Consider the following 26,988-nt stretch of genomic DNA (forward strand, 5'->3'; position numbering starts at 1 on the left):
TAAAACCCTGAACCCTGTGGCAGACACCCCATGGTGCCTGCCACACAGTGCAGGGTTTTATAGTCAACTACTCTAGGCACCCACCCGACCACCAACCGTAGACCACGGAGGCAACGGTGCCCTGCTACGGGCCCAAAAATTCACTGTTTCAACAGCTTTCCATTTCGGAAAGGCAGGCACGGAAAGGCTGTGGGAGACAGACAATGTAAACCCGATGATCTAAACTCCGTCCATAGGGGATTACAGTGCGGTTCCAACTGGCAGGAAGACTCCGGGAGCCAGTCGGAACCGAGTCGGAATGACAGGCCGGTTTACTTTCCGACTGTCATCATCGTAATCGGGCGGTCGGACCACAAACCGACCGTGTCAGTCGGAAAGCTTCCGACTATCGGTCGGAGGTTTTCTAACTGACAGCGTAATCAGCCTTATATTAGTCTATTGGCTTGCTCACAATAACATGAGCTATAGATGTTGTCAATAACCTAGTACAGGACTCTCCGATACTCAAGCAATTTGTGGTAACAGATCTAACCCTTTCATTTTTTACTTTTACAAAGAAAAGATACAATATTGCATTTTCATTTATTAAAAAGCTCTAATCTTTGTAAATCACACATGAACTTTAATTGTAAGAAAGATGAGATAATATTATAATATTATAATAAGCATTATTAGAATAGTGAAAAACACAAACCATTCAACCATGATAATAGTTCATATTATTGCTAAAGTTACTACTATCTAGTATTAGCCTCTACTCTAAAGAGAGCATATCAGGTGTACCTAAATGCCAAGCCTTTTGTAATTACCTAACCCCATATCTTGGTACTGTATGACAGGAAGCCAGGCGCAGTGCATCCATGAATGCACTGACATCTCATTGTACATCTAACTTCCTTCTCGAGATGAAGGTAGAGGACTGTGGTACTGCATCTGACTGCAGTGGTCTGTGATGGCAGGAAGTGAACCTCTCACTGACTTTAGCACAGATGCTATTTAAATAATAAAATGGTAAGTTATTACACTGTGCCACTGGGTGACAACGTCTATCAGGAATAAATGCATGCAAGGGCCATGTGCAAACCACCATTAGAAAATGCTGCTACGTAAAAAGGAGAAACTAAAATGGAATCTAAATGCAACCCACATAACACCCTCTCCTGCTTTTTCCATGCCTTTCTAGATGCAATGCTACAGAGGCTATCACATCACATTTACTTCCCCAGCACCCAACAGGCATTACAGTAAACAAAACTTGACTTCTACCAGATTGCCCGTTTCCCCCACGTCATTGGCTGCATCGATGGGACCCATGTGGCCATCACACCCCCATCAGCAACTGAATATGTCTAAGAAACCATAAATGCTACCATTCCCTGAATATACAGATTGTGTGCAATTCTAAGTATATCATCAATGACATTGTACCCAAATACCCTAGCAGTACACATGACTCTTTCATCTTTAGACATAGTGGGATACACAGACGTCTGAGTGCTGGAGAGTTTGGCAAGGGATACCTGCTAGGTAAATACATGGCACACATCCATACATCCACTACATCTCCTGAGGGGGGGGGACATTGACTTACCTATTGTGTCTATCCCTGCAGGTGACAGTGCCTATGCAGTGCGGGACTTCATCCTGACCCCGTACCTGGATCCATCCAATGCAAGTGAGAGGAGATACAACAGGGTACACAGATCTATGCGCTGCGTCATAGAGCGTATGTTTGGAATCCTAAAAAGCCAGTTCCGGTGCCTGCATAAAAGTGGAGGTGCACTGCAATACAGCCCTGAGACCTGCTGTAAAATCGTGGCAAGCTGTGCAATGCTCCATAACATGGCTATGGGGAAAGGCACCACAATTGATGTGACCGATACAGACACATCAGATGACGATTGCCCTGCTCCCCCTGGCAGACAAGCATCAGGAGTTGGGGCAGCTGCCGGATGTCAGAGATGGACTGAGATCACGCAAAACTACTTCTAGGTGAGTAATGATGACATGAGCCAAAAAAACGATTTTAATCTATGCTGTGTTTATTCACACTTCAAAAACATTCACTGTTGCTGTACCCAGCACATGTTATGCACACAGTGCAGGTAGTTTACAAGAAAGTGTTCAATATGCATTGCTGGGTTGCATCACCCATTGACGCAAATGTGTCACTGTCCAGTTCACCTCCTCCAGTGACGGATTGGTGCTGTTTGGGATCCAGGCTGAGTGCCCTCCGTGGGGTTCCTAGGTACTGCACCCTTTCTGGCACTGCGCCTTCTTGCTTCAGGCAATGTAGGTGTGATGCTACTCCTACTTGAGGTCTATTCGCTCTCCCCAGATTCCATGAGTGCGCTGCCACCTGAGTTGGCCGTCTGCATTTGATCAACCGCACTGGTGACCAGTTCCAGCCCTCTTGCAATGTTCTGACAGCAGTGTGACATTTCCAAATGCATGGTAATACTGCGAAGTGTCAAATTGCTGGTGGTGGTGCAGAGGCGGTTCACCGCCTTTGTGTAGTTATGCAGTCGTGCGTTGGCACATTGTGTAACCCTGTCACTTATGCTTCAGGGTGTCACAGAGGTCACGTATGGCACCTGCCATGGCATTGATGCTCTCCCCCATGTAGCGCTGATTCATGTTGAGTGTGCAGAGCTGCCTATTAATGGAGCGCAATGATTTATATTGCAGGCGCTGTACCTGCAGCATGCTGTTTGAGACCTCCAAATACTATGTGCTCCTCATCGGTGGCAGTGCTGCTCCTGGACCTTGACATGCGTCTTTCCATTGCTGCAACACTCATTCGTGGGGTTTCCTGCCTCCTCATGTGTGACACACCCTGCCTTGCCTCTCTTTGATCACTCTCTTCCCCTGTGGGCTCTATGTCATCCTCCAATGGAGGCAGTGGGGGCACATGTGTGTGCTTCCTGCGCATTATTGTTGTGTGCTCTGTCTCCTCACTTGAGTCCCCATCATCATGCTGGTCCTCAGGAATTGCAAGGTCATCTCCCTCTGCACTGTCATCAAGTGCCCTGGATTGTGCTGTGGATGTAAAGGGGAATACATGAGTTTGTGTCATTGTCTGCATTTTGCACTCAATAAAGTTTCTAATGTTTGACTTGGCTAACTTCTGACACTGTATTATTCCCTTATCACCAACCCACATGTTGCATTTGATTTCCTATGTGTCATGGACACACTGTGATACATCTTACTACCAGCCGCGGCCTGTGGAGGGTGTTCCGTGGGGCGGAAAGGCGGGGCGGGGGAGGGGCAGCGTGGGGGGTACTAAAAACTGGAATATGGATAATTGGAGGTAAGTACACAATTAAATAAATAAAATGAATTTGCGATGCAGGGCGCGCTACGAAATTCGTTTTATTTATTTAATTGTTTACTTACCTCCAATTATCCATATTCCGGTTTTTAGTACCCCCCACGCTGCCCCTCCCCCGCTCTGCCTTTCCGCCCCACGGAACTCCCTCCACGGGCCGCGGCTGCTTACTACAACTCCCATGATGCATTGCTGGGTGTGCTGTAAAAATGTGACCGGAGTGACATGTGTTGTGTATATTTTGCGCATTCGTGAAAGTGTGCATGGGATGGGGAACAGGGTAGATATATTTTGCATGCATCTGACCTTGGCTGCTGGATGCAGGGTCGGAGCTGTCAATGTCAGCCACACCACTGACGCTCTTAGGCAGGAGGGTGGACTCGACAAGCTCCTCATGGAGTGTTGGCTCTACTGATGTGGATGGTCCTCCCCCGGTCTTGTTGGCCTCCTTGAGTCTGGCTGCCACCCTCTCCTTAGACCTTTGCCGCGTGTCATACCATCGCTTGCGCAATTCTTCGACAGTGCAATGAGTAACACCCACAGCATTAACTTTCTCTTGAATGTCCAGCCAAATCTTTATTTTCCTTGATTCTGGGACTCTCAGTGCCTTTTTACCAAAGAGAAGCTCATGGCTGCATACCATCTCCTCTATGAGGACCTCCTTGTCAGAGAATTTATGTTTTCGCTTCCTCTTGTCACCCTCCTTGCCCTCATGTTGCTTCTGGGACTCCATTGGGGTTTTTTCCTCTCCTGTGATGACTCCTCACACTCTCCAAACAGCCTCTGACTGTGGCTCAGGCAATCAGGTGCAGCAAATCACTTCCTGGCTGTGATGTCATCAGGCTGCACCTGTATAGCAGATTCCCGCTTTTGCGATTTCTTAATTTGCGAATTTCATAATTTGCGAATTTCTGAGAATTTTTTGCGAATTTTAGGTAATCGCTAAACATTAGCGATTTTTTAAATACATCCCGATTAGCTAATCTCAAACTGCAAATCGCAAAATATCGCAATTTGAGATTCGCTAAACAGGACGTTCATACATATGCCCCCTAATCCCTTTAAAAAAGTGTGCCAATCCAGCAGTGTTAGAAGCATTAACCATAGAGTGTATCAGCTCACCGAAATGCTGTGGCAATTGAGTGTACAACAGAGATTGTACCTCAGCCAAGGAAAAATCAACTTTGAGATCAAAAGTTTCTTAGGCAGATGTTAAAGCCACATCTTTGTGAAACAATAAGGCTTTCAGTCAGCTTAACTGATCAACGTTAATCTGTGAAAGAAGAACCTTTGCCCACAAAGTAATTTCCCAAAGAAAATGTGTAGGAGGAAGCAAGACATTCATACAGCAAGTTGCAACCTTTGAAACATTGACTACATAAGGGACACCTGGTTTCATCCCAAAGCAACTCTGATCATTTAAATTTAAGTAACTGATACTGGAAAGTAACAAATATTCAGACTTTATTACTGGCCCCGGAACACCCTTCAAATAACACACAAGGTTAGCCATTGAGGCATTACATACACCAAGAAGTGTTATCTTCCTGCAAATGAAGAAATGTCCTAAAGACGTTCAACAGTCATGTTGACGAACAAAAATCTGTTTGTTGTCATGCATACATTTGTACTGAACGGGCAGAAACCAAGCTTCCTGTAATAAATGTGCAGCCATTTCTTCATACCTGCCCACAGGGAACTGTTTTAGACATAAGGTTAAATAAAAAGTTGATATAGGTAAAGAAATAAATCTGCAAATCAGCTATGTGGCTGATGGGGTTTCAGTTGCAGTAAAATGCAATGATTCTAACCTTTCTATATTAAGCATCACGTAAGTTGTTACCTTTTTTGCCATAATTATCAAATTATAAGGCAAAAACAATTCAGTTGCATTTAAATATTTCCATTTCCATAGTAATGGATATGATTTCCGAGCCTGCAATGTCCAACTATGATGTCAACTGACTTTGACCATGTTGAAGCAAAGACAAGTAATTCTGTATAATATTCAATGCAGAAGTAACAATATTATTCAATGAAGAGGTCATCCCGTTATCAACAACTGCCATTCTTTTTCAAGATTTTCCTTATCAATTCATCATAACCTTTCAGCAGCTTCTTGTTGAGAATTTTTCTAAATTTCATTGTATTTGTAAAATGTTTGTGTAGTGGTATCAACTGAAGAAAAATTAACCCAGGACTAAAAAGCTTTTCATCTGTACACTCCGTATGCCTCAACCACAAAGAAATTTTCTCCACCACCAATGGTGAGCCCATGTCTAGTTAAGTGTGTAGTTACTGCTTGCCTGCAATTTACAGGACTAGCTACTGGCTGTGCCATAATTATTGAATGGAAGTCATAGAAATGAAAACACTGTTGGGGACAATCCTTTTTAACAATCAAGCTTGATTAACCTACTGTTAAATAGGTGCTTTATATTGAGTTGAAGGAGGATAAAACCCTTATCATCATGGATGTCTCCGTATAGAGGTAATAAAGGAGCTTTAGGTGCAACCACGTAAACTACTCAGGAAACCCATTAAGTAGGTACCAAGCCTGGTTGGTGGTGCAATGCTACATGGTTCCTACGCATCTAGAAGAACTGTGTATATATAACAACAAAGCTTCTTAATACAGAGACTGAGACTTCTTATATAATTAGTAAATGTTGGTCTGTTTGGCTAGCTCACAATACCGCATCTAAACTCTAAACCTACAGAGTTATAGATGATGTTAGTAACCTAGGAAATCATTTAAACAGATCTAAACCTTTTGTTTGTCACTTTTGCATGCCAAAGTGTTAAAAAAGTAAAGATACACTATTGCATTTTCAAACGTTTACCGAAAACTCCAAACGTAAAAAATAAACATTAATTGCGATTGAAAGATGGGACACATTATTTTAATAAGCCTTATTAGAATATAGACAAACAGTTCAACCATGATAATTGTTCATAATATTGCTAAAGTTAATCCTATCTGTTACTATACTATATGCTAAAGAGAGCATATCAGGTGTACCCATCTACCAGGTCTGTAAACCCATACCTTGGTAGTTTAAGTCAGGAAGCCTGGCTCAGTGCATCCACAAATGCACCGACGTCTGAGTGTACAGCTATCTTCCTTCTCAGGATGAAAGTTGAGGGCAGCAGAACTGCATCTTACAAGCTCAGAAAATAAAACAATGCCTCATGTTCTGAATTTGTGTGACCCTGGAATGAAATGTGCAGAATACAGAGTGACAACGTCATTCAGGAATAAATGCATGCAAGAGCCATGTGCAAACCACCATTAGTAAATGATGGTAAGTTAAAATGAGAAACTAAAATGAAAACTAAATGCAAGGTGCATAACAGCTCTTTGTTCCACGCCGACCACTACCAGTGACGCTCTCCTTGCTCCCCCATGATCCTCTCCAATGCGAACAGGACTTGGATGCAGTTTCACTGTCCCCGATCTGCTCCACCAGTGCTGCAGGTCTCCATCGACTGCCATGCGTTCTGCTACCTGTTTTTAACTTATGCTTCGTGCTGCCATATCCTATATTTCCCTTCAGTGAGTTAGCCAGCTACTCTTAGCTGTATTGTGCAGTTTTGTTAACCTTTTCCTTTTCCTGTACTGCACCACTTAATTCCCTTAAGTGAGTTATCCAGTGTATCTGTAGCCGTAGTTCAGCAGTTCTGTTAACCTTTTCCTTTCATGTACCATGCCGCTTATTTCCCTTCAGTGAATTAGCCAGTGTATTTTTAGCCATATTTGTGAAGTTTTTGTTACTCTTTTCTTTCCTGTAATGTCTCGTTTTTAGGAGCTGCGCTGCAGGCTCCTTTCCTGCCTGTTCTCCACTCCTGTAAACCAGCATCCCCCCCTTCTAGGACCTTTTTAATGGAGGCTGCTGCGGATGTGTGCAGCGGGTGCACCAAAGGTGCACCAAATGCAAGCCTATCTGCACCTGTCGGTGCCTGGACTACGGTGAGAACTACCGCCCCATCTCTCTGCCACCTCTCCTCGCCAAAGTCCTTGAGAAGGCCATCAACTGACAAGCTGCCTGTACCAACCACAGTACCAAGACCGTCCTGATCGCTGCCACCGACAGCAGAACCCTTCTCGATCGGTGAGACACAGTGGCCCATATCCTCCTTGACCTCTCAGCAGCATTCAACACCATATCCTACCACACCCTTATCAAGAGACTACCCAAAATAGGGATTCAGGGAGATGCCCTCAAATGGATTGCATCCTTTCTCACAGGCCGAACCCAGAGAATGTGCTTGCCTCCCTTGATGGGGGAACCCAGAACAGCATCTGCAGCATCCTGCAAGGTTAATCACTCAGTCCCACCCTGTTCAATACCAACATGACACCCCTGGCTGACATTGTCAGAACCCATGGCCTCAACATCATCTCCAATGCAGAAGACACCCATCTCATCCTCTCGCTCTCAGAAGACTGCTCCATCACCAGGCCAACTTCTACAACTGTATGACCAGCATCGCTGACTGAATGACGAGAAACAACCTGAAGCTCAACAAGGACAAGACTAAAGTTATTATCTCTGGAAAAAACACCTCCCAGTGGAATGACACCTGGTGGCCTACTGAAATCAGACAGTGACAGATAATGCCTGTAATCCCTGGTCGATATCATCAGAACCCATGGCCTCAACATCATCTCCTATGCAGACAACACCCAGCTTATCCTCGCTGTTAGAAATGGGGGTCTCTAGTTGGCAAGCGCTTGCACCTTTGTCCAAATAGGGACCCTTCTTCCTAGTCAGGGTAAGGGAGTTACGCTCCTAAAATAACCCCTGCTCACCTCCTTGGTAGCTTGGCATGAGCAGCCAGGCTTATCTTAGAGGCAGTGTGTAAAGCATTTGCACATAACCAACAGTAATACAGTGTAAGCCCTACAAAAGGACACCACACCAGTTTAGAAAAATATCCAATATGTTTATATACTTAAGACAAGACCAAAACGATAAAAATCCACAATACATTACTTAAAAATCATCAGTTATCAAAATATCCTTGCAAAACAGTTCCTTGATATCTATAGCTCCGTCTGGGGCTATCACGGCATCATGAGCAAACAAATCCAACCAGTTGTGGCTGACCACATCGTCGCGGGCCAGCTACGGTGTCGGGAAGACCCGCAAACAGTACCTTTTAGAAATTCAGGGCTTCGATGATCTCTCGTTGAGCTTCCGAAAACACAGCGTCCACAGGCGTCGGTTCCGGAGGTCGGTGCAGGAGTCGTCGGGGCCCTCGAAGTCACATACGTTGCAGATCGAACTCCTCTTTGTTGCAGTCAGGACCGCTGGTGTCGGCCGGCGTCGGGTGCTGCGGTGCGAAGTGCATTGGTGCGGCGTGCGGTGCCCTCAGGTAGCGGTGCGAGCATTGGCTCACTGGCGCTGTCAGAAAGCGGCGTCGGTGAGACCAGGCTTGCGGTGTGAAATGAAGGAGGTTCGTGTCATGGTGCTGGCAGGTCACAGTGCAAGCAGCTGCATTGTTGTTGCTAAAGCGCTGTTGTCGGTTGACAAACGGGAGTCAATGGCACCGGCGTCAGTAGGCCAAGGCTGCAGTGCGGGATGAGGGCAGTGTGTCGGATAACTTTACGAGCGGTGCCCTCGAACCACGGTGCAAGCAGCAGCATCGATTCCGGTGTGGAGCGGCGGTGTCGGGGATACCAAGGCGTCGTCGTGAAGCGAGGCAGTGCGGAGTGCGGTGCCCACAGGTCGCGGTGCGAGCAGTGGCTCGGTGGCGGTATCAGCAGGCATCGTGGGTGAGACCGGGGTCGCGGTGCGGTCTTGCGGTGGTGCCCTCTGCAGTGCCTTCAGGACACGGAGGCGACAACGGTGTCGTAGACGGCATCGAGCTTGAAGTCTTTGCTCTTCCTGAGACTTCATGAACAGGGGGCAAGCTCTACCTCAAGCCCTTGGAGAAACTCACAAAAGTAGATTGCAGAAAGTTCAGTCCAGTCCTTTCACTGCCCAAGACAGAAGCAGCCACTGCAGGCCAACACAACAAAGCATACAGCAAAGTGGTAGGCCCTCCTCACAGCTTCTCCAGCTCTTCTTCTTGGCAGTCTTCTTGATCCCAAAAGAGTTCTAAAGTTCTGGGGTTTGGGCCCCAATGTTTATACTAGCAAATCCTTTGTCCTCTGAAGGCAGAGGGGCCTTACCTAGTGCAATCCAGTTCTGGGTGCATTCTGCCAGTGTGCACCTTCTTCCTTTGTTAGTGTGGGCCAGGTTCATCAGACGCACCACAGGAGGTGGAGCCAGCATTGTGAAAGGCAGGCACAGCCCTATTCAGACCCAGGTGCTACTCCTCCCACCCATCTATGTGCAGATAGGTCTATTCAGCCCTGTGCTGACTCACCCTGTTGCCTGGATTCTCCCCCAGCCCCTGTCACTCACAAACCACACAGACAATACACAAGCTAGCAGAGGCAGGATGGATGGTTAGGACAGAAAATACCTACTTTTTAAAAGTGGTATTTTCAAACACAGAATGTTAAAACCATCTTCACTAAAAGATGTATTGTATCATTCTGAGTTCAGGCATAATAAACTCGAATTTCGACCATGTTCCCTGGGTCAGTTAGGATTAAAGGATGTTATAATCAAACTGCCCATTCTGGCCTATGGGGAACAGATAGCCTTGCAATAGTGAAAAACGAAGTAGGCTGTAATTCACTATCAGGACATGCCAAACACACCAGGGCATGTCCTACCTTTCCCATACAATGCATCCTGCCCACAGGGGTACCTTGGGCCTACCTTAGGGGTGACTAACATGTAGAAAAGGGAAGGTAAAGGGACTGGCAAGTGTGTGCTCTTGCCAAGTTGACATGGCAGTCCCAGACTGCACACAGGCTCTGCAATTCCAGGCCAGAGTTACACTTTATGGGCTGTTTGTGTAGGTGGCACAATACAGTGGTGCAGCCCACCAACAGCATTTGATTTATGGGCCCTGGCACTCACAGTGCACTTTACTAGGGACTGACACATAAATCAAATAGGCCAATCATGGAAACACCAATCCATAAGAAATTTTACCACAGGAGCACTTGCACTTTACCACTGATCAGCAGTGAGAAAAGTGCACAGAATCATTACACCAGCAAAAAACAGAGTCAAAACCGGGAGGTTAGAAAGCAAAAACTCAGGGGAATCATGCCAAAAGATGCCAAGTCTAACACTCTCCCTCTCAGAAGACTGCTGCATCACCAGAACCAAACTTCCACAACTGCATGACAAGTGTCACTGACTGGATGAAGCACAACTGCCTGAAGCTCAACAAGGACAAGAATGTAGTTCCGATCTTTGGAAAAAACACCTGCCCGTGGAACGATATCTGGTTGCATACTGAAACCGGATACACACCGACAGACCACGCCCACAACACTGGCATCATCCTGGACAGCAAACTCACCATGAAACACCATTCTCCTCCACCTGCTTCCACACCCTTCACATGCTCTGAAAGATCTTCAGATGGCTCCCCGTCAATACCAGAAAAAATGTGCGCCAAGTCCTAGTTACTAGCCGCCTGAACTATGGCAATGCGCTCTACGTAGGAATCACCACCCAACTCCAGATTATTCAGAACTCAGCAGCTAAACTCATCCTCAAACTGTACCCACATTCCCCCCAACTCAGGAAATTTGACTGGCTCCCATCCAAAAAAGATGCCAATTAAGTTTCAACTCTAGGGTGTCTCAGAGTCATCTTTATGACCCAAATGCCTTTACCTATCTCAGGTGGAATGGACGAGTCTATTTTTTTAGTAAGACTACTATCACAGCTCATACTGCTCAATAACTGTATGAAATGTAACGCTTAGCCGGCTGTGGGTCCCTCTTGGTTTTTCTATACACTTTATATCTATTGTGGATCGATTAAGGTCTTAATATGTATGTTTGCTAGCACAATCACCTAATGTTCACTAACTGTCTATTGTACAACGTCCTGCATTTTCACGGTCCTCTATGTTTGTTATTCATATATTTTTATATTTCTTATGTACGATTTGACACTTTTGAATGTGTGTATACCACCTCATCCATTTATGTTATTAGACTGTAAAGTGCTCTGATACCCTTGTGGGTCATGTTTGCGCTATATAAAACTTTATAAATAAATAAATAAATAAATAGGATGCTGATTCACGCCTACAAAGCCCTCCTTGACCAAGGGCCAGCATACTTGAAACACCTCCTGTACTACCACCAACCCTTCAGACACCTGCACTCCACCTGTCACACCCTTGTTCACTGTCCCTGACTGTACCTGACCCGCGCTCCATCGTGTTCAGCCTAAACTTTTGATTGTGACCTGAACCAGCATGACCAGATAACTGTGGTTGGTGCTGCATGCTTTTAGGAGCTGTTGCAGTGTATTCTTTAAAAAGTCATAACTCCGGTTGTCTTATTAATCTAGTTTGATTTATTATTTTGCTCTATTTTTCTAAGCTGGTGTGAAATCTTTATGTGTGGTGTTTTACTGTTTGAAGTGTTGCACAAATACTTTACACATTAGCTCTAAGTTAAGCCTGACTGATCTGTGTCAAACTGCCAGGAGGCTGAGCACAGGTTATTTTGGGGTTGTTTGTGTTTTACCCAGACTAGGACTGTGGTTGCTGCCTGCCCATAGCTCACAGTCCAGTCAACCAGTAACCCAAATTCAGTGTAAATATTCCTACAGGGGCTTCTTATCCAACTTTTACCTTGCTGATTCACCAAATCGGAATGTTGCGCTCATTGCACTCTCTTTCGCACCTTCTCACCACACACATCTGCATCCTTTTCCTCATCCACTACAAATTCAACACCATTCCTGCTTTTCTCCAATGAATCTTTTTAAACGGAGAATTGTCTTTGCACACTCAAAGCAGGGAACAATATGCCCCCATGTTCTCCACAGTCTCTTTCCAGTCCTTTCCATCACTGAAAGGTAATTGTAAACTCTTGTTTAGCACCCAGATCCATTTTTTACACATTTTTCCACAATTCCATTGCTCTGAGGGAAGTAAACAGATGTCTGAGTATGCTTACAAAACCAACTAAACCCCATTATAAGTTATCAGCTCATAAGTCAGATTCTCACTTTTAAATACTTCACATAAAACTTGATCACCTCTGCCATGTTGGCTTTGATGCATTACAGTCTTTTGTGACTTATTGTTCCGCAAACAGGTTACACAAAACATATATCTTCTTCCCCAAACTTTTAACTATTCTGGACCACCAGAAATCCATTTGTACCTTCCACTTGGTTCCATTCATACCAGTGTGACCTTGATGAGCAAGAGATTGAATTGTTCCTTGTAGCCCAAATTAAAACAACCAACAATGGAACTTTGCATTTCATCTACTCATGAGAATACATTTCTCAAACCATAATATGATAAGACTTTGCCATTTATAACCGGTGTTTTCTAGGCACCCTTATCATGCATATGCTATTAAAATGACTCACATCTCTCCAGTATGCCTAAGCTTCCTTTTCAGTCAATAGAAACTTCACGTCTGTCTCTCTCAATGGTCATGAAGCAATTGCACTGTTTTCAATTTGCCTCTCCTGTCCCAAACCCACATTACTCACATTAGTGATGTATTTCATTCATTATCATAAGGCGTTAATGCAGATGCAAAAGATATCACCTTTGTAAGTTACATGGATTGTTTTTTATAACCATTATCCCACTCATAACTCACATTTTTCTTCATGAGATGTCTCATCTGAGCCATCCTTTCAACAAAGCTAGTTTTCAGTATTACTAGCCAGACTTATTTTTATTTATTTATATAACAGTTTCATATCATCCTAATAAGGCAATACAGACATTTCGGGGCATATTTATGTTTCCTGGCGCATCCCTGCAAATCAGCAGGGATGCGCCAGGAAAGATGCGTCACGCAAGTTTACCCTTGTGCCACCACAGATGCGTCACATTTACAATGCAGCGCAACGTGGCGTAAGGATAAACAGATGCGTGACGCATCTGATGGCATAAGGGCGGCGCATTGCTGGAGTCGTGTCACAAGCACGACGCAACTCCAGCAATGCTGCGTCGTGCCTTACGCCTGCTTCAAGCAGGCGCAGGGTTTTGACGCAGCAGCGTAGGAAAAGTGACTCAGTGAAATCTTGTAGATTTCACTGCGTTACTTTTCCGAGGCTTTTTCTGACGGAACGCCCACCCTGCATACATTAAACCTGACGCAGATTTAATGTAGCGCAGGGCTTTACAACGTGACGCATCTCCTTAGATGCGTCACGTTGTAAATAAGGCGCAACATGGCGCATGGTTTACGCCACCGCTGTGTCACAGAAGTGATGCAACGGCAGCATAAATGTCTCGCAAGGGGCTTGTAAATCTGCCCCCAAGTATCTAAGCATATCATTAGAATTAGAATACAACCTGATTCTGAGAATCTACATTTATCAGACAGACATACAGCTGGAATTAGCCTCGCCAGTTGTGCAAAATGCAAATATTTAAGTCCTAAATACAGTTATACCAAGGCAAGAACATATCTCGACTTCTTACTTTAAGAAAGTGTCGACTGGAAAAGATTATAAGGAACAAATACGGTAGACATAGTGGACAATCACGGATCATAAAGGCAGACTGTTCTAAAAACCATATACTAGAATTAACCTATGAAGCAACACTATTTTTATGAATTGTGCAAAATACAGGTGTTTTTTTTGCAAAATGTAATTGTGACATTATGAGATGTGAAAAAAGGCTATTAAGTTTGTGCAAAATGCAGTTGTCACAGAAAGATAATTCGTATTCCTCATTTTCATGTAGCTAGACCAGAATATGAAACAAGAAAATAGAAACTAAGAAAAGACATACATATGATAATTGATAGCTCATAAAAACATGTCACCCTGATAATTAAAACCAGTTTCACAGAAGCAACAATTCATTGACAATTTCAAACTCCACATTTCACTCATGTGGATCTATTGCTATGGGCTACTCAGAATAGCTAACCATTCGACTGCTACTGACAAACGTTTCCCTTCAGCAAAACACAGTCATACAATTAGACTTTAAAATTACTGTCATTAGCTCACTAATATAGCAAACTCATAAAATTCTAAAAACAGGAAGTAACAGACATCTCCTAATTTCTTCAAAGCATGTGCAAAATACAATTATGTGTGAAAAGGACAATTAAGTGGTTTGGCAGCAGGGGCAGATGCCACTTTCAGCCACAACCTATCTGACCATCTTCCACTTTAATGGGGCAGAAACCTGCCCCAGCCTGACCTTCAGGGCACACCTTCTGACATATCCACTTTTTTATATTGTGCATAAAAGGCTGGATAAGCCCACCATTGTCTGAATCTCTTATATGCTGCAGTTTGGCTCTGTTACCCACATTATCTAAATTACACTTCATGGGACTCTCTTATCATCCTGGGAGATTTAGAGAGGCCTTAATACCATGAAGGTTAACAATCCATTGGCCTACATACTTATCTTGCAGGTAAGATGTTTTAGTGTATCATAAGTAAACCTCCTGCGACTTTAAGAGACAGGGCAGGATTAGGAATTACCTTAATTGGTCTTTTTTCTTGAGAGAGGGTGCATCCACAAAGGCAAAGGTATTTTTTCTGTAGGTGCTACAGCATCTTGAATGATATGATGCCACAAATAATCCACACTATCTTTTCCAATTTTACAGGTGGCATTTGAAATTGTGAGGGCTTGCTTTTCCAACATCATTTACCATTTGAGGTTTTGTGTTCTTTATAAGAAATTCTGTTCATCAGAATGTTTCTTATAGATATGATAAACTGCCCATGCCATTGAAATGTGCTGCATAGCTTGCTGGAAAACTTTAAAAGCAGGTGCCAAACAATAAAGCATTAATTTGAACCTAAATGCTTGTTTTGGACTAATAAAAAAAGATGTTAAAACTTTAGTGTTGGTAAAAAGTGATTTGATGATACACCAATGACAGGTCCAAGGTGTTGAATACTGCAGCGCCCTTCATTATCACCAGTATCTCTCCAATATTACATAATGGGTGACAATCCATCCACACGTTGCTGTTCAGACCCCTCAAGTTGACTCGTAATCTTCTATTGCCATTTACTTTCTAAGGAAATCGCAAAATGGACAGTCTTTGTTCACTTGTCCAACTTCAGACAAATGCAGAACAAGCAACTCAGATGTTGCCGTATAAAACACGTCTCTGATTTGAGCTCCTGCAGTGGGTTCCCTGTCACTCCTAGAAAGTGGCATTTCAGTTAGTCAGTCAGTAACTTTATTTCGGCCGCTAGGACCCTAAAAGTACATCATTACAAAAAATCACAGCCGTGTTAAGAAAGATAAAAAGCAAATGCACTCACAATCATGTATCTACAATCATTACAGATATGAAATTGTATCATTCCATTTCTTAAAATCAGTTAAAACGCTCGTCAAGTTGATTACAAGCTAAAATTATCAGTATAAAGAGCAGTAAATGCAGCGGAAAACTGGGGCGAAGATCCCTGTTAGGTAAACCCACGTATTGCCTATTAAAATAACATTTCATGGTACAACCCACAATGTCACTTTAAAAAGCCCCTCCGCCTGTGCCACATGCTATTTAGAAAGCGCGATACAGCAAATACGATTGGGGGGTGGATATCATATTTCAGTATTCGATAGGCCTCTAAGCAGCACCTAAACCCTAGATTTTTGCATATTTGAATTAACCAACGTTTGCGTGGCAGGTGGTATGCAGGGCAGAAAAACAATACGTGGATTTCAGACTCTACCCTGTAGTTGCACGAAAGTGGCATTGATTTTCACACTTGTGGCACAGTTGTCCCATGCCAGGACAACTCTTGATTGATGCAACACGGCCATTCAACCCACCCCTAAAACAATCATACAAATGCTCATTAATTGGGCTTTGACCTCAGAGTCTAATCAGGCTGGTAGTAAGATTGACATCCTGTTAATCATTCATACTTTGCCCAAATTCATACGTTCCAGAATTATGAGACAATTGCCTCAGTCTTTCTTAGGTTGCCTCAAATCGTTTAGCAATCTTGACTGCCTTGTCTAACATCAACTTGTCTGTTAACAAAAGGTTTTCTTGCAACTTCAAGCTAAATGATTTTTTAGCAAGCTGGTCTCTGAAATGACGTGCATGAGGGGGATAAGGTTCTTAGAGTGGATACAAATGCTGCTACAGTCCCACCTGTGATGACACAAGATTTCAAAAATCATAATACACAACACATTTACTGATTTAAGACATGAAAAGCTGAAAGTGCACCTTTTAAATGTTAAACGCAGTAACGGATGAAACTGAGACAAGTGTAGAAGAAGTACCCCAAAAGCATGCTTTAAAATGAAAGACGAAGAAACATATACAAAGCAATGCTACTACTTCTAAATGATGAGGTGCATTAATGGGATTAGTTATAAAAAGTTGTTTATTGACATTTACTGATGAAATAATGTGGTATTATTAAAATGGCCTAGTGGTTCTATTACTTTCATTTGAATGGATCATGTAGAAAAAATTGTGAAAAACTGTAAAAATACTAGATATGAACATAAAATGAACATGATTAAGGTTGGTGTAGAAATATACCTGCTCTTCGCCGTCCAGAATATAAAAGAAACCATCCAATCCCCAAAGCTAACCAAAGCCGCAGGCCTAGATAACCTACTGGCAATTATATTAAAAAATATTGTGGATTGGTGGGCAAGTTTCCTTTTTCCAAAATGTCTTTACTTCTGAGAACTTTTCTGAGAGTTGGAAAGGGGCATTAGTCAGACTAATATATCAAAAAGATGATGCCACAAGGCACAATAATTATTGCCTTTTTAATGCATTGTATGTGGGGAAAGTTTTAAAAAAAATACTGTTAGATGTAATGAAGGCCTGGGTAGAGCAAAACAACCTAATTATGATAGAGCAATGTGGCTTTAAGGAGGGCCACACCACAATAGATCATTGCCTGAGTCTATGGGAATGACAAAAAAGGCAAGTCAGCTGCGAGGCAATTGTTTTGCTGGTTAGTTGATTTATGGGCTGCATTTAATTTGGTTGATCATAAGCTAATGTTGGAGATGTTGGGGTGTCTGGGAAGCAACAAAGCATTACTCTGACTAATCTAGGAACTGCATGCGCAGAATTAGGCCCTGGTAATCTCAAATACCCATGGGACTCCAACAAAGAAAGTACAGATAAAGAATGGTCTACGACAGGGCTGCGTCCTGGCCCCCCTATTGTTCTCACTATTCCTGTCCGACTTACCAAATATGTTACTTAATAATGAAGGTCTAAGCATGTTTGCTATATGCCGATCATCTGGTGATAGTGGATAAGATGGAATTGGGTCTGCAACAGAAATTGGATGTTTTCAAAGAGTATTGTTTAAAGAAATGTCTTGCGGTTAATTTGAACAATTGGTGCTGGGGAAGGGAAAGGGGTTTTTTAAGTTGCATCTGGGAGAGGTCAACGTAGAGGTGGTGGACAAATATAAATATTTGGGTATGTGGTACGATGCCAAATTAAATTGGAGGGACCACATAGAATCGTTAAAATCAACAGCACTATCTTCAGAATGGGGCCTAAAACTGTTCAAGCCTAAATATGGAGGGCCATCTTTACACCCCATTTTGTCAGACTTTAATGCAATGGTCCACACACAATTCCAGTACGGGTGAAGGTATTATCCTCCACTTCCTACTTGCACTTCCACCATCAACTCAAGCTGTAGGGGCAAAATGCCAACTTACTGCCTACAGTTACCAGGGGCTGCAAGCTACACTGAATTTTTGGCAGAGATTGGATACAGAAGGGATACTTAAAATATCACATCTTTGTAAAATGAAAATGGAGGAAAGGGAATTGAATTGGGCATCTCAAGTTAGACGCATGCTAGCTAAGATCTGTGTCAAACTATAATAAGTGCCAGTACAGTTGAAGTCAGTGCAGCAGATCCCAAAGCAGGAGCTACGCACTATTATAAGTGAAAGTGCTAGATAGGAGGATTTTCTCTATCTGGGGAGTAAACTGTCCACCCAGTTCTTGCTAAAAGGCTGGAGCAATGATGATACGTTCCCTTATATCAAGTCCCTGCCAAGCCCTAAGCTATGGCATGCCGTATTGAAATTTAGGGTTGGACTTAAACCAATCAATGAAGGTATGAAAAAAAAAGCTGCAATGAGAAACGAGCAGGGCTTGTGCATATGTGGGCTGAAAGTAAAATGCAGCTGCCGACAAATTTTACTAGATTGTTCGTGGTTCCTAGATGAACGGAAGAAGTTCTTAAAACCTGTTTTTATTGCTTATAAGTTTATTAATAGGGATCAAGCCCTCAGCCTGTTGATAGATATGATATTTTCTTAATGTTGTATGTGCAATAGGAAGATTTTTATTTGGAAAATAGGAGAAATTAAAAGAGCTGCTAATACAACTTGAAAGTGCCCAGGGGGTTGAAATGAGATAGTGTATTACTTGATGTTTCTTTGATGTTCTTGTATGTTTGCAGAAATGTGTATTTTACCTTTATTTAATCACATCCATGTTAGTCATGATTTTGGAATATCTTTATGGATGTTGTTATAATTATCTTTATAGACTTCGACCAAGATAATCATGTAACAGTTCCTATTATATCCTTAGAATTAGGAGAGGCTTAAGGGTCTAGGTAAATGGTTAGTGCTGTCCTGTGTTTATTGCACCTTTTTGCACAATTTATGTATTGGTACACTGTTCGTATTTAACTTGTATGTTTTTACTGGTTTTCCACTGTCCTTTTGTCTTATCTTAATGATGCAAATTTGTGCTGCTCACATTCTGACAGCATGTTTTTACTGTGTTGTTGTCTTTTATGACTATGTCAGCTGCATAAAGTATACTTAACGAACAAACTTGAAATTTAAACTGTTAATACTAAAGATTCTATAGTTTATAAAAAGATAATACTGATTTTTGTTACATGAACTTAGAAAATTATTTACTCATGTGAAAGTTGTGAAAAATTGTGGTAGTGGGCTATTTTCAACATTAGTTATTTTGATGTGATAATACTTAGTGAAAGTTCTACTTTATTTCCGATATGAAATGATTTTAGTGCATTATATTTTATCTAGATTTTAGAGTTTAGAGTTTATTTCATTTATAATTGAGATGCAAAGGTAAGACCTTTTTTAAAATATGCTCTATCTTCAAAGATGCCTTATTCCTAAGTCTCATATAATGGTCAGTGGTAGCTTAGTAAATATTACTTTATTTGAAACATTCAACATTCCTAAATGTTTCTTTAACATTTGCCATGAAATGTTCTTGTTAAAACCGGGTTTTTAGCTGTTACTATAGACTGATACTTTGTATTCTTTTTCAAAGTAGTTAGGACTATGTGTACTTTTTAAATTTCTTGTTTCTCATGACTACCAAGGGAAACTATCTTATAGTTAGTAATGTCTTGGTGACATTATGTGAATCGGAGAACATGACAATCGTACAACAGTGGTGTGTTGGTGCATTACTAGGACTGTAACAGAGATATTATAAGAAGAAACCCCAAAGAAGGGGCATTGCCACTTGATTTTTGACTCTTGATGAATGCCATTCTGATATTTCCTACTTTGAAACCAGAACGCTATGCTGATTGATTTTTGGTGATTTTTAAAGCTATCCTCTTTGGCTTTTTACTTTTGAACTTCTTTTGCTGATGCAACAGTCAGTAGCAGATGGACTGAAACCCTTCTTTGCCAACCCATTTTCTTTAATTTTCCATTTTGTCTCATGCTGATGGACTCATCCTTAGTGGACTTTAAATTTGAACCCTTTTCCCTTCTTCTTCAGCATTGTGAGCTGTTAGGTAACTGACCTATTCTACTTTTGAGGGTAGAAGGCATCTGTAACACTGTAAATTGTTTTATGCAATAATCATCCTTTGAAACGTGGCCTAAAAGATTGGCATTATATTGCAGGTTGTGATATTTTTAACTGGATTACTTAAAAGACTGCTTATTGCCATGAAATTTGAGAATCTTTAATCAATAACCAAATTAATTAAATATCTGTATGAGTCTAATATTGAGTCTTGTTGATTCTTCCATTGAAACTGTGCTATTTCTCCAATGATTTAAATGCGTTGTAGGGAGAATCAGTGAGATTTTATTGAATATCATGTTCTGATTCTTTTATTCTGTGTAGCCGTAACAGAACTTTTCGCCTGCATAATTCTAGTGCGACTTAACTTCTTTAGAAGGTTTGATCTTCCTATTGCAATTCTTTATTTCTACAGAATGGTCTTGAGTGTGATGTACTTAAACCTGATTTCAAATTTGTGAGTTAGCTGTCAATTTATGGTCCTCATTGGATAGCTAACATAGTGTTTTTTTCACCCTAATTTCTAGCCCTGTATCGATGGAGAAAAATTCATCAGAGGATCCTTGCCTCTGTGGTAAATGAAAATGTTACGGATTGTCTAATTATAAAGGGCCCAGTATGGTTAGAGTAGTAAGGTGAGTAAAAGTATGGAACGGTTTTACCATGCTTTCACTACAAAAAAAACTTTTGTAGCTGAGCTTTGGTTTAGCCTAGTGAAGCAAGAATTTAGGGTACCAAAAATAGTCCTTTGCCCAAGTTAAAAAAGTCTATCATTTTTGGTTCAGCAAAAAGAAGGACTGATGGAGTGCTGATGAAGTATCATTCTGGATAAAGTCAATGAGTCGATGAGTAGCAGCAAAGTAGTGTAGGTACTAAAAGAGATGCACGTTGCTATTGCTTTTGCTTGAGATTGCGGGTTTTGAAATGGCGTTTTGATGTTGAGCAGAGTGAAGTGGTTAAAGTTCTCATGGTTAAAGTCCATGTATAATTGTGGCTCTTTGTGCGAAGCTGAAGTTATAAATGGGTCCGTCAAGGCCTAAGATCTTGAGCCATTTATCTACAGGTTGCCTCAATGTAGAAGTTCAGTTCCACAAACATCCATACTAAATGTGCAACTCGGAAAAAGTGCATATTTGAATAATGGAAGCTTAAATTGAAATAATACAGGAGAGAAATCAGGGTTTTCTCCTCAGGAATTTGAAGAATGGCTTAAGGATATAGTATCTCAGCTAATCAGAATTTTGCAATAGTTCCAGCTTCAGCTATACATTTTGTTCCACCACAAATTCCAGTTTCTAGTTCAGCACCCGCTTCCATTTTGCCTACAGGTTCAAGTTCAGTCCGAAATTCAGCTCAGGAAAATAGATAGGCTATGGATGTGAGTAGATTGAAAATTGAATTAGAAGAAATTATTAAGGGAACACTTAGCAATTCAAGGCTAGATGCTCACCAGGAGGAGAAATTGTTGTTTCTTTGCAAAGACATTACACAACAAGCAAAATTGACACATGAGAGATTGGTAGAATTGGCTTCGAAATATGGTATAGATATTGGAAATTCAAAGATTTTCAAAAAATCGTACAGGTTAGGCTTAACTGACAAAGACATTGTGAACATGAGGGCAACGGGAAAGACATTGAAGATAAAAGGACTGATAGCACTAATCAATGGGATGAAAGAGAAAAATGGGAAGGTAGAAAGTTGAAAAAGAATGAAACGAAGAGATTTAGGGTGCCCCCCCTGAAGTTTTTGATGGAAGTGTAGGGGAGATACGGATGCTCCCTATGTGAGAAGTATCTGGAGGAGGTTACATTCTTGTACCTTGGAAAAAACCTGACATTTTTTAATTTACAAATTATTTCCCAAAAGTGAGAGAAAATCCTGTGGAATGTTACAGACAGATGGAACTATTTGTGAAGATTTCGAAGGTTTTTTGGATTGATTTAAAGACACTTGGTTTGACATTGTAGTACCAGCAGATTTGTGGGCCGAATGTAAGATTTCTATAGAATGGCCTGAGGCAAAACCACTGAGAAATCCTAAAACAGGAGCAGCATCTCCAGTGATACTGAAGAAAATCACCTGAAGACTAACATTTTCCCTAAAGAGATTGAATGGAAGAGATGGACAGAACAACCGATGAGCTGAAAGAGTCAATGCATGCCTATTATGAGAGACTGGTACAAGCTTTCAAGCAGTATAGCGGATTGAATAGTATTGCAGACATGTATATGGGACATTTTGTTTACCGATTTGTGCATTGTTTGAGACCTGAGATTTGCAACATGATTCAACAGCAGTTACATAGGGCCATATGTAGGTAGCTAAATACCGGTCGGTAACGGCCGAAATTCGGAAAATATCACGTTACCGACCGGTATTTAGGTGATTGAGATGTAGGAGGCCAAAAGGCAGGATTCGGTAATTATGAATCGGTAAATACCGATTCATCTTTACCGAATTCTAAATTACCGAATCGGAATCATCGAATTCATTTTATCGAATCGGTAAATAGGAAATGGTAAAATGAGAAAAGAGATGTAGGTAAATTCGGTATTACCGAATTGCATGAAATTCGGTATTTAAGAGTCGGTATTTAACACTGAATGAAAGCAGGTGGTAATCAGCTACAGTGCATATAAGCAATCCCAAAATGCAACAGCGTGATCACCATGGCGACTCTCTATGTGATTGCAAGGCGCCTACGTCTACAGACAGCAGGAATGAGGATTTGGCGACGGGAGGGGCGCATTTACAGACCGCGCATCACACTCTTCCAACAGACTGAGGCTGAGATACATGAAAGGTACAGGCTACACCCCCAAACCATCAAGGACCTGATAAGGGACTTGCACCCACTCCTGGACCATCCAACAACAAGGGCGCACGCCATACCACCACATGTGCAGGTGCTGTGTAGCCTCCATCTACTCGCATCTGGCAGTTACCAGGGGGTGATAGCTGCTGTAGGCGGGGTATCCCAGAGTTTCCTGTCCCGTTTCTTCAGGAAGTTCCTGGATGCCATGATGCAGAGAATGCAACACTACAATCGCTTCCCAAACACACAGGCTGAACTGCTGAAAACCAAGACAGACTTCTAACAGATGGCACAGTTCGCGCATGTCATAGGCTGCATCGATGGCACACACATTCCAATCTGCCCACCAGCAGCCACTGAGTTTATCTACAGGAACAGAAAGTCCACCCACTCCTTAAATGTGCAGGTAATCTGCGATGCTGCCAACATAATAACTGACATCGTAGCCAAATTTCCTGGGAGCACCCACGACTCCTACATCTTCCAGAACAGTGGGATTTACACACGCCAGGTTGCGGGAGAATTTGGAGAAGGATACCTGCTAGGTAAATCACTGTGACACTCCCTTATACTTACCGCAGATGAATGTGTATTCCAATCAATAATCTTTATTCTCGATCGTTTAGATCATCAAAGATATAAATACATAAAAGTTTGTTAAAATTTTAAAATTTCAGTACTTTAGACAATTTCATTTGCAAGTTAAATTCAAAATGAAAGGGAAGTCTCCATAAATCAAACATTAAGAATCATAAAAAGATAAGCCAATATCTTATAACTTCATACTATGCCCCCCTCTTTTAGAATGCGAGACCGAACGTGCCACATGGCCGTTAGGTACTTTGCCACAGCAAAAACAATCAGAGGTGACAAATCGGTTTTTAGGATTCTAAATGCAGGGAGGTATTTCCTAAAGCCCATATTTTTAAGGATAGGTAAGAGCCAATACCTCCTTGCTCTTTGGTAAGCTTTACAAAAAAGGACCGCGTGTAGATCACTCTCCTGGGGATATGTGCAGGCTGGGCACTGCTCTGTTGTTAAGAGGCGGGACCAAGAGCTAGTGAAGGCCCTCAGAGGTAGAGAGCCATACCTCCACTGTAAGTAGAGTTTTCTTGTCAACACAGGACCCATACCATCTAATACAATTTCCAATTGATAGGAATCTTTCAGTTGGATAAATGTGTGGGTCAAAGATCCCGCACGTGTATTGCCTAAATCGGTAGTCAGTCTTGTCTGATAGTAAAGTTGTGTAAGTGCCTTTCGAGAGATCCTCTTACTTGAATTAGCAGGGTCAGTCCATAATTCCGGGATACCTAAACTTTCACATGTGCTCCTTATATATTTTAGCCAGTGGATGTTATTAGTGTTTGGTAAAGCCAGGAACTCCTGGAGCTCGCTTCTATAGTCACTGAGATCCTGGCTGCTCCATATTCGTCGCCAGAAGGCTAGGGGCTTTATACCTAGCTCCTCGGCAATTGGCCTTAGACCTAAATCCAGTCTCAGGGGGAGCAGTGGGGTGCTGGAAGGGAGGGCCACTATTTCTCTGTAGTTGTTAAATTTTTTACAGGAACATGGCCCCAAAGTTCCGCCCCATATACAACTGAACCCCGGGCTTGAGATTTGTAAATCTGTATCATAGGGCCCAATGGGCGATATATAGATTTGCCCGTCATCCTTAAAATGCCCCCCGCCTTCTGCAATAATTTCAGATTTGCCTTGGTCGTATGTGTCCTCCATGTCATCTTCTCGTTCAGGGTTACCCCCAGGTATTCAAATGTGGAGACCCTCTCCAATCGCACCGTACCCAACAAAGGGTTTGGACGTGTTGAGGGGGTAGGGTTTAGGATCATGAATTTTGTCTTGGAGGCGTTGATTTCTAAGCCCCTCTCGGTACAAAATTTCAAGAACCCGTCCACTATCCGTTGGATTACCATGGGGGATTTGGACAGCAGCAGGGTGTCATCTGCAAACATTATGGCAGGCACCCTGCTGCCATTCAGTTTGGGAGCATCAATGTCTTTCAGCCTGGACAGATGGGCGATTACCCCGTTGACAAAGAGGCAGAACAGGGTGGGTGCGAGCACACATCCCTGCCTCACCCCCCTGTCAACGGGGAATCTTTCGGTTAGACTCCCCATCCTGCCACACCTGACCCGCGCAAAGTTATCCCGATGTAGTTTAATCAGAATAGCCAGGATATCTGGCGGGACTCCCAGCTCACCCAGGACACTCCAGAGCTTGGATCTAGGGACCAGGTCGAAGGCGGCCCGTAAGTCCACGAATACCGTGTACAAGCTGCCGCCTTCGACAAGTGCCGTCCTCCAGTAAATGAGATTGAGGCGAAAGATTTGGTCCATAGTGGAAACCCCTTTCCTGAACCCGGCCTGATAAGGGCTCATAATGGCTGCCTCCTCTATTCAATTCTGTAAGCGGTCCAAGATGAGCCTCCCGAAGAGTTTTTGCGACACATTTATCAGGCTAATGGGCCTGTAGTTGGATGGGAGCAGGGGCGAACCTTTCTTGAAGATCGGGACCACCTCTGCGCCCAGCCAAGTACAGGGCATCTCCATGCCCCTTAGAATCGCGTTAAACAGCATCAGGAAATAAGGGGCCCATATGTCCGGCCCCATATGTCCGGCTCCTGTTTGTAAAGGTCGCCCGGAAGGCCATCCAGACCAGGTGCCTTTCCAGATGACAAGCCTGTTATGGCAACCCGGACCTCTCTAAGTGAGAATGGGTCCCCTTCCACGAAATTATGGAGCGACAAAATAGTGGTGCAGCCCCCATGGCCTGGCTCCTCTGTATACAGAGACTGAAAGTGCTCCTCCCAGGACTTGGAAGAAATATTTGGCTCTATTGCCGGGGCAAGTTCCCCAGAACCTGAATTGACAATTCGCCAGAACTTCTGTGAGTCCATGGACGCTAGGGAGCTAGCAAGCTCTTCCCATTTATTCTGCTCCCAGTCAATCTTTGCATTGACAATCAACTTTTTGTATTCGCGTCTCCTGGCGTGAATTTCCAGCCTACTTTTACAATTCTTAAAACTCAGCAAAAGATCTCTCCTTGCTCTACGGCACTCCGCATTGTACCAAGTACACTGGTTCCTTCCACCCCCCCTCCTCGGACCATTATTAAATAGATCTGCAGACAGAGTCTTTGTGACTTCTTCGTGGTTCAGCCAGATTTGTTTATTAACGTCCCCTGTATTTGGTTCCTCACTTAAAAACGCCATATTCTCTAGAATAGGAATAACATTTTTATAAAACTGTGGGAGTTTGGCTGTGCTTGCTGCAATTTTTTCCCACTTGATTCTTCTCCTATTACTTTCAAGGACTAAATCGGGGTTTATCTTGGGTAATTCTACTTCCCCAAGGTCCCGTCCGGGAAGGAGAAAGTCCAATTCCAAGGCATTGTGGTCGCTGTCTTCTCTATCAGTGACCCTAAAATCAATGACATGCGACCACGAGGATAGTTGGACTAAGATATAGTCTAATCTCGATTCACTGCCTTTGCGATTAAATGTAGGTTTACTCGGGATATCTGATTTAGCTCGCCCGTTACAGGCCCTAACCCCATGTCTTAAAGTTAAGGCAGTAATCTGCACTGCCAATGGACTCCAGGCTTTGGGCGGAATAGATACTAACGATGGTACTCGCCATCTTGTCTCTTCCTCTAAGAGGTCCCCATCTAGAAGACCTGGCAGGGGCTCATAATGTGAGTTCAAATCCCCACCCACTACAAAAGGGAAACCCTTAGGGAGTTCAGTCAAAAGATCCGCTAATTCATCTATGGTAGGTGACTCCTGAGAAATGGTTACCGGTCTCGAATACACATTCACCACCGCTAGTCTACAGCGATGAGACCATTCCAGTAAAACCACAAGTATATCTTCTGATGCCACTGGAAAGCGCGTGGCTTTGCATCCCAGGTGCACTGCTACCCAGGTTTCAAGTCCACCCGATGGGCGCC

The sequence above is a fragment of the Triturus cristatus genome, chromosome 9 (assembly GCF_964204655.1).
Source record: "Triturus cristatus chromosome 9, aTriCri1.1, whole genome shotgun sequence".
In the NCBI taxonomy this organism is placed as follows: domain Eukaryota; kingdom Metazoa; phylum Chordata; class Amphibia; order Caudata; family Salamandridae; genus Triturus; species Triturus cristatus.